Raw genomic sequence first — 9,624 nt, 5'->3', positions numbered from 1 at the left:
ATGTTGGACAAATCAAAATTTGACACTTGTCAACCACATCATTAGGGTGGTTTTTAGGGGTGATAAATTAGGTATCTCAAGCATTTTTCGCCAACTAATTAATATAAGAATTCTAGAGGAGTTTAGTTCCATGTAAACCTCCATCAAGATAAACAAATTAAAATTATGTTCTTCAGTTCTAATTCAAGACCACTGCAGCAGCAACTCATACTAGTAAAACTATTAAAGTGGTATCAGAGCTCTCTGTTTTGATATCAACATGGGAATCTGCAGATAAGCAATCTTGTAGAAGAGCATGGCATCCTCTGCAAGTGCTGGAAGTTCCAAGTACAGTTCTTCCATTTTATGATGGAGAAGATTATGAGCAGTCAATATGTAAGATTCATTCAAAGCAGAAGGGTCGTGGAATGTTGTTGAGAAAGGCTACACAGAACCAGAAGATGAGAGCCAACTTCCACGGACTGAACTGAAAAAGATTTAGACAAATAGAAGGATGGATGCTAGTGCACCCAACAAAATTCAGAAGGGAGTTTCTAAAGCTATTTAAGGAGCCAAGGATTTCTTGGAGCAAGAATTTCATGGAAGTAACAAATCAAGAAATGTCAAACTCCAGGATTTACAAAGAGATTTTCAAATTCAAAAATTGGAAGATCAGGCTTCACAAAGAGAATTTCAAAATAAAAAATTGAAAGATTCAGAAATTATTTAAGTCTTTTTCTGAAGTCATGGAAGTTGTTATTCAGCCTCTTCATAAATGGGTCTAATAAGGCTGCGTACAGCTTGCCCTCCCCAAACCCCACTTTAGCAAGATCCTCGTGCGCTAGGTTGCCCTTGTTTTAGTCACAAAGGTTTTTGATCAGATGAGTGAAGCTGTTTCTAATCAGAAAGTTATTAGAGAAGGTTCTTTATAGGGTTTTACGGTTTTAGCATACTTGACAAGCATGGATATACTCAATTACGGTTTTAGCATACTTGACAAGTATGGATATACTCAATACTTGTCAAGTATGTTGATCCGAACCTTCTCTAATAACTTTCTGATTCGAGGACTCCTTGCCCTCTCTCTGATTCATGACTTTTAATAATAAAACTCCCTTTGTTGATGCTCAGGGAACAGAAAAAAAGTATCAAGTATGTTGTTGCAGCTATCGGAGAGTATAGCACTGTGTCCATTCAAGAGTTTGTGGGATCACTACAATCTCATCTCAAGAACAAAGAAAGCTGAAGCACTCTGATCAATCTGTTGAAAGTGCATTTCAGTCCAAGTTAAACTTGAAGCCTCAAAATTTTTCGGAGGAAAATTCAAGCAATGAAAAGAAAAAAGCATATTCACGAAATCATCATGTAAACATCAAGGAAAGAGAAAGTAAGAAAAAGGTACGAGTCCCCATAACTCTAAATGGCATTTCAAGATTTGTAAGCAACCTAATCATTCTACTTTAAATTGATGGTTTCGTTGCAAAGCCCCAAGTGTTGGACAACTAGTCAAAAATGGATATTGTCTTTATTTCAAAAATATTGCCTGCAAATTTTTTTATAAAATGAATCAAGTGATAGCCGAAGTAAAAATAGAGAGAAATAGAAACTTTCCAGTTGAATTTTCCTATGAAGCCCTGCCTACAGAGGTGATGTAGTGGAGGACTCGTGTCTATGGCACAAAAGATTTTTGCCACTTGAACTTTCATGGGCTAAAATTGCTTCAAGAAAAGAATATGGTAAGTGGATAACCAGAGATTGGAACAAAAATGGACCCTTGTGAAGGGTTCATTTTGGGAAAGCAGCACTGAGTCTCATTTTCTAAAGGAAGACCATGGAGAGTGCAAGCACCATTGGAGCTCATTCATACGGAGATTGTGGCAAAATGAGGATCTACTTTGAAGCATCACTTGCACTTCCCTATTTTCGTTGATGATTTTTTACATTACTCAGGTGTACTTGAAGAAAAAGTCAAGACATTGCTAATTTTCTGAAATGGTGAGATCAATGACAAACGAGAACAAGCTACCTAAACTTTTGAACCTTTCAAGATTTTAGGCAGCCTGTTCATCAGCCAAAAGGAAGAGAAGTAGTTGGAGTGAAATGGACTTACAAGACAAAGCTTAATCAAGATGGGAGCAGATTAAAGGAGGTTTGTGGACAAAGGATTCACACAGAAACCAGGTACAGATTTCTTTGAGACCTTTTCTCCTACTGCAAGGATGAAAACAATGAACCTTGACTGCACTTGCTGCTGCTCGAAAGAAATTGAAATTTTTTCAGCTTGATGTTAAATCTGCCTTCTTAAATGGAAAACTTAAAGAGGGAATATATGTTAAGCAGCCTCAAGGATCCGTGGTGAAAGGGAGAGAAGTTAAAAGTTTATAAACAGAAGAAGGCCCTTTATGGCCTAAAACACGCTCCCATGCTTACTACAGTGAAATTGACAGCTACTTCACAAGCTCCCAGCCTCAAGGCCCTTCACAAGCTCCCATGCTTGTTCCACGTATGCATCAATCAAGATATGTAAATAAATAAATAGATAATTCATCAATAAAAATGATGTTCTTCACTTCTAATTCTAGATCTTTGCAGGCTACAGAAACAACTCAAACTAGTAAAATTATCACCAATAACTGTTTTTATATAATTTCCCCCAACTTGGGAAAATTCACTGACTAGAGATACTCCCTGGACTCTTCTCCATTTCATCCCTTTCACTTAAGCCTACAGGAAACCTCCTCTTCACTTTCCATTCCTTATAGATGATCAATCTGATTAACTTCCATTCCTCTTCAATTTCCATTCAATTAAGCCAGTGTACCTTCATTTCATTTCAGATGCGACTTACCACAATTGCCACCAGCTATGCTCATAGGGTAAGAAGCATAATGGAGTCCCCGGAATGGATGACGTGAGTGACAGCCCAGAACATTTAGGTGGCCGTTGATAAAGCCCCCAAACCAGATAATGTTGGCCTGACTTAATTCAGGCCCAAATCCAAGCTTACATGTAGTGCATTATAGTTTCTTTTCAAGAAATTGATTTTTCTGATTAAAGCCACTTTGAAGGCTTTCTGCCTCTTCTCTACACCATCTCTACCATATGCGCTCCTTTCTCATTGCTCTTGCACAAAATATCCAATCATGGTTTCCATAAAGAACAAGAAGAAAAAGAAAGAATGTAAAATAATTTTTTTTTTTTTTAAAAAAAAAAAGGAAAAAAAAGACCTCCAATAAGAATAATGCCATTGATTTTTGCACGTCATCATCATGTTCTTCTCCTCTTATTGCCCATCTAAACTCCAACCAAACCAAACCAAGCCTTAAGTCCCATCAAATGGGGTCGGCTACATGAATCCTTCTTCTCCACACGGCCCTATCACAGGCCATTTTGATTGGTTTGGTTTTAAACTAAGAAACTATATTGTTATTTATGTTTTCTCCAAAAATATTCAATTACTAGGTATCTAGGGTTTCAAAATGACAAAATGCTTTTGTTCAATTTCTTATTGATGCAGGTAGAGGCTGATTTAGCCACAAACTAACAAAACGTAGGAAAAAGACAAAAGGCAAACAAAATGGAAAAATTTATGAGGAATGTAGTTAAAAAGGCAAACCACCAGATTGTCTGCTAAAAACCAGCAGAATGAGGCCATAAATTAGCTAGCCACAATATAATGAAAATGCAAACAGAATGGGAAAAATTACAAGAGATATGGTTAAAGACAGACCAAATATCCAAACTGTTATAAGAACAATAACAAAAAAAAGGCATGCAAAAACCATTTCCATACCAGGGGCATATCAAAAGCAATAAAATTCCCAACAGGTTTATTTGCAACGAAGACCATCTGTATGTTTGACAAGAAGATTGTTCCCTTTGCTTTAACCTTACCCCCATTAGCACTGATAGCAAAGTCCAACATGAGGTTCAGTTCTTACCACACTAAACAATTTTGGAAATTTAAAATAATAATAATCTGCACAATACAAAGACCAATTGAAATTTGAAATTGTCACTTCCATGACCCAATGTTCACTAAAAAACTGGAACATGCAATATAACAAATAAACAGATAGAATAGAGGGGGAAAAAAAGCTTTTCCAAAATAATTAAAGGCATGCATGGGAACCATCACCAAAAAATATGTACTTACACCGGGTGGTAAAAATTGTTTCAATTGGTGAACATAATCGAGATGATGCAAATGTGTTGATGAGACCAAACTGTTAGGGAAAATCGATGATTCCCCACAAGTAAATCAATCAATGGGAATAAAAACTAATGCGGAAAAATTAAATCAAAAGCAACACAAGAATTTTTACGTGGTTCCCTCAATGTGAGGTACGTCTACGGGATCGAAATCCAATTCCACTATCAACCAAATAAGTTCCAAACGATTACAAACGAGACACTAATGGTCTCACAAAACCACCCTTAAGTGAATTCCAAATAATCACAAATAAACAAAGAGGAAAGACCTCACCAAATAGAAGAACCAAAATCTTCAGAACCAAAATTGAAGAAGACCCAAAATAACTTCACCAAGTCTTCCAACTATGAAGCCGAAACCAAGGTAGCCAACCGAAAATTCACTAACAAACCCACAGTGCACCAAGCACTATCTCAACATATATGACTTGGCAGCGACATTGTTTCACAAAACAAATCCAATCAAATTTATTGATACACCCAACACTCTCACCGGCAAAAAAAAGAATTGTTGCTGCTGCGCCTCTCTAATCCGGAAGAACTAAACAACATATTTATATATTGTTAAATTTTGGACTTTTTAACAAAACCCTAATTGTATCCAAATTGAATTGGGTCTCCTCAAATATAATATATAAAAATATATTATACCTAAACCAAATCAAATTAAAAATCTTTAACAAACCAACTCGGTCCCATACTCCAATAAGGAGGTATATCCCAACAATTCTCCCCCTACCGACTTAGGTGGAGAAATCAACCATACCCGCCAAAGTTCGACACTTTAAATGTTTGTCCCTTGACAAAGTCTTTGTCAACATATTTGAAATATTATCGTCTGTGTGAACCTTTTCGAGTTGTAACAATTTCGAATCTAACACATCACGAATCCAGTGGTATCTCACATCAATGTGTTTCGATCTCGAATGAAAAGTAGAATTTTTGCTCAAGTGAATAGCACTTTGACTATCACAATAAAGCACATACTTTTCTTGCTTCAAACCTAATTTTTGCAAAAATTTCTTTAACCATAACTCTTCTTTGCAAGCTTCCGTAATGGCAATAAATTCAGCTTCGGTAGTTGAGAGAGCAACACATTTTTGTAATTTAGATTGCCATGCCACAGCTCCCCCTGCAAAAGTCATCAAATACCCCGAAGTAGATTTCCGAGAATCAACATCACCGGCCATGTCAGAATCAGTGAACCCATCAAGCATCGGCTTATCATCCCCAAAACACAAACACACCTTCGAAGTCCCTCGAAGATATCTTAGAATCCATTTTACCGCTGCCCAATGTTCTTTACTCGGATTAGAGAGAAACCGACTCACCACACCAACGGCGTGAGCAATATCCGGCCTTGTACAGACCATGGCGTACATTAAAGAACCAATTGCTGAAGCATAAGGAACTTTCAACATCTCTTCTTTGTCTTTCTCATTTGTAGGACATTGATTTGAACTAAGCTTGAAGTGACCCGCAAGTGGACAACCAACCGGCTTTGCTTTATTCATGTTGAACCTCTGAAGAACTTTCTCAATGTAGCTTTCTTGAGACAACCAAATCAGCCCCTCTTTACGATCACAAACAATTTTCATACCAAGAATTTGCTTTGCCGGTCCCAAATCTTTCATAGCAAAAGACTTGCTTAACTCCGATTTTAACCTGTTTATCATGGTAGAATCTTGACCCACAATTAACATGTCATCAACATAAAGCAAAAGAATAATAAATTTACCATCCGGAAAATTTTTCACAAACACACAATGGTCCGAAGTAGTTTTAGAAAAACCATTATTTATCATGAAAGAGTCAAATTTTTTGTACCATTGCCGCGGGGCTTGCTTGAGGCCATACAAACTTTTCTTCAATTTGCAAACAAATTTCTCTTTCCCTTTCTCTACAAAACCTTCCGGTTGCTCCATATAAATTTCTTCTTCAAGATCACCATGAAGAAATGCGGTCTTCACATCAAGTTGTTCAACTTCAAGGTTCATACTTGCAGCCATGCCAAGTACAACCCGAATAGAAGACATCTTCACAACCGGCGAGAAAATCTCGTCAAAGTCAATACCTTTCTCTTGCCCAAAACCTTTCACAACAAGACGTGCCTTGTACCTCAGATTCTTGCCATCATTCTTCAATTTGAAAACCCACTTATTTTTCAGAATTTTCCTCCCTTTAGGCAACTTCACTAAATCATAAGTTTGGTTTTCAAGCAAGGAATTCATCTCCTCGTCCATGGCCTTTTTCCAATCACCTTTCTTTGCATGCTCAATTGCTTCTTGGTAGCTCTCGGGCTCCCCTTGATCAGAAATCAACACAAATTCATTGGGAGGATACTTTCTTGAAGGTTGTTGGTCCCTTGTAGATTTCCTCAACTCAAGTTGTGGTGGCGGTTCTTGAGTTGGATGCTCTTCCTCAATTTCTGGCTCAACTTCATTAGAATTACCATCATCATCTATATCTTCAATATGTGGCTGCATATCTCTCCCATTTTCATCATCCACCGAAGATGAAGGAGATGGATCCATATCAATGAGATCACTAGTTTTTGGCTCCGATTAATCACCTTTGCCAAAGTCTTCAATTGTTTGGTCTTCAAGAAACACAACATCACGGCTTCGAATGATTTTCTTGTCTACCGGATCCCACAATCTATACCCAAATTCATCACGCCCATAGCCAAGAAAAATACATTGTCTTGACTTACTATCAAGCTTGGACCTCTCATCCTTTGGAATGTGAACAAAAGCTTGGCAACCAAACACTCTCAAGTGCTCATAAGACACATCTTTGCCTGTCCAAATTCTTTCAGGAACATCACCATTCAAAGGATAGGAAAGAGACAAATTGATTACGTCAACCGCTGTCTTCAATGCCTCACCCCAAAAAGATCTTGGCAATTTAGCTTGTGAAAGCAAACACCTTGTTCTTTCCACAATGGTGCGGTTCATCCTCTCGGTAACGCCATTTTGTTGAGGAGTCTTCTTAACTGTCTTTTGGTGCCGAATACCTTGGCTGCGACAATACTCATCAAATGGCCCAATGTATTCACCACCATTGTCTGATCGGATGCACTTCAATTTCTGCCTGTTTCTCTTTCAACCATAGCCTGAAAATGCTTAAATACTTCTAGAACTTGATCTTTAGTTTTTAGTAAAAAAGCCCAAACTTTTCTTGAATAATCATCAATGAAAGTAACAAAATAAAGTGCACCACCATGTGTTCTAACTTTTAAAGGACCACAAACATCAGAATGAATCAACTCCAAAACATTTTCTTTTCTAGAAGCAACATTTTTATGAAAAGAAACTCTATGTTGTTTACCTGCCAAACAATGAACACAAGTTTTAAGATGTGTACCTTTGAAACCGGGTAGAAGCTCTTTCTTGAACAAAACTTGCAACCCCTTTTCACTCATGTGCCCAAGTCGCCTGTGCCACAATTCAGTAGAAGTATCATCTTCAAGTGCATTGACAACACCTTTACAAATTTTTCCTTACATCGAATAAAGTGTATGAGTCTTCTTGCACTTAGCCACCACCAAAGAACCCTTTGTGAGCTTCCATATGCCATCACCAAATTTGTTGTTGAAGCCTTCATCATCTAGCTTCCCAGTAGAGATCAAATTGAGGCGAATGTCGGGAACATGCCTCACATCTTTAAGCAACAACTTGCAGCCCAAATTTGTTTCCAAGCAAACATCACCCATGCCAATAATCTTGGACAAACCTTCATTACCCGTTCGAACAAAACCATAATCTCCTTCGGTGTAGGTAGTGAAGAAATCAACTCGAGAAGTCACATGAAAAGAAGCACCGGAATCAATCACCCAATTGCTTTCTTGGCCCACAAAATTGATACAATCATCTTCACAAACGACCATGAGATCACCATTGGTAGTAACTGCCGTTGTGTCTTCTTGGTTCTTGTCCACACTTTTGTCATGCCTTTTCTCCTTATTCTTGAGCTTTCGGCATTCCCGCTTCATGTGCCCTTTCTCATGGCACTAATGGCACTCAATGTTTTTCTTTGAAAAAGAACCATCTTTCGATTTGTCACGGCTTTGATCACGACCATGAGGAGTCTTACTCCTCCCCCTTGTTTTGCTTCGGCCTCTCATAACGAATGCTTCCGAATGAGAGGAACCCGCTGATTTTCTTCTAGTTTCTTCATTCAACAGGCTACTAGTGACTTAGCCCATTGTGACAACTCCATTAGGTGCCGAATTACTAACCGTCACAACCAAAGTCTCCCAACTTTCGGGCAAAGAACTCAGTAGCATCAAAGCCTACAACTCATCATCAAAAACAATTTTCATAGAAGCAAGTTGGTTAACAATACTCTTTATTTCATTCAGATGTTCTGGAATAGGGCTACCCTCTTTATATTTTAAATTAACCAACTTACGAAACAGAAAAGCTTTATTTGTGGCTGATTTTCTTTCATAAAGACTCTCTAATTTTTTCCATAAATCATGTGCTGAAGTTTCAGTAGCAACATGATGAAACACACTGTCATCAATCTATTGACGGATAACACCAACGGCTTTTCGATTAAGCCTATTCCATTCATCATCTTTCATACCCTCGGGTTTGCCACTATCACCCTCAATGGATCCATACAAATCTTTACAAAATAATAGGTCCTCCATTTTAGTTTTCCAAGTTACCCAATTGCTTCCATTGAAGCTAGACATACGACCCACATTCCCCTCCATTGATTTACACAAATAAATAAACTCAAATAGACCGTAAGCTCTGATACCAGTTGTTAGGGAAAATCGATGATTCCCCACAAGTAAATCAATCAATGGGAATAAAAACTAATGCGAAAAAATTAAATCAAAAGCAACACAAGAATTTTTACGTGGTTCCCTCAATGTGAGGTACGTCCACGGGATCGAAATCCGATTCCACTATCAACCAAATAAGTTCCAAACGATTACAAACGAGACACTAATGGTCTCACAAAACCACCCTTAGGTGAATTCCAAATAATCACAAATAAACAAAGAGGAAAGACCTCACCAAATAGAAGAACCAAAATCTTCAGAACCAAAATTGAAGAAGACCCAAAATAACTTCACCAAGTCATCCAACTATGAAGCCGAAACCAAGGTAGCCAACCGAAAATTCACTAACAAACCCACAGTGCACCAAGCACTATCTCAACATATATGACTTGGCAGCGACATTGTTTCACAAAACAAATCCAATCAAATTTATTGATACACCCAACACTCTCACCGGCAAAAAAAAGAATTGTTGCTGCTGCGCCTCTCTAATCCAGAAAAACTAAACAACATATTTATATATTGTTAAATTTTGGACTTTTTAACAAAACCCTAATTGTATCCAAATTGAATTGGGTCTCCTCAAATATAATATATAAAAATATATTATACCTAAACCAAATCAAATTAAAAAT

The sequence above is a fragment of the Camellia sinensis genome, chromosome 9 (assembly GCF_055761805.1).
Source record: "Camellia sinensis isolate YWXY chromosome 9, ASM5576180v1, whole genome shotgun sequence".
NCBI lineage: Eukaryota > Viridiplantae > Streptophyta > Magnoliopsida > Ericales > Theaceae > Camellia > Camellia sinensis.
Note: the sequence above shows the minus strand (reverse complement) of the source record.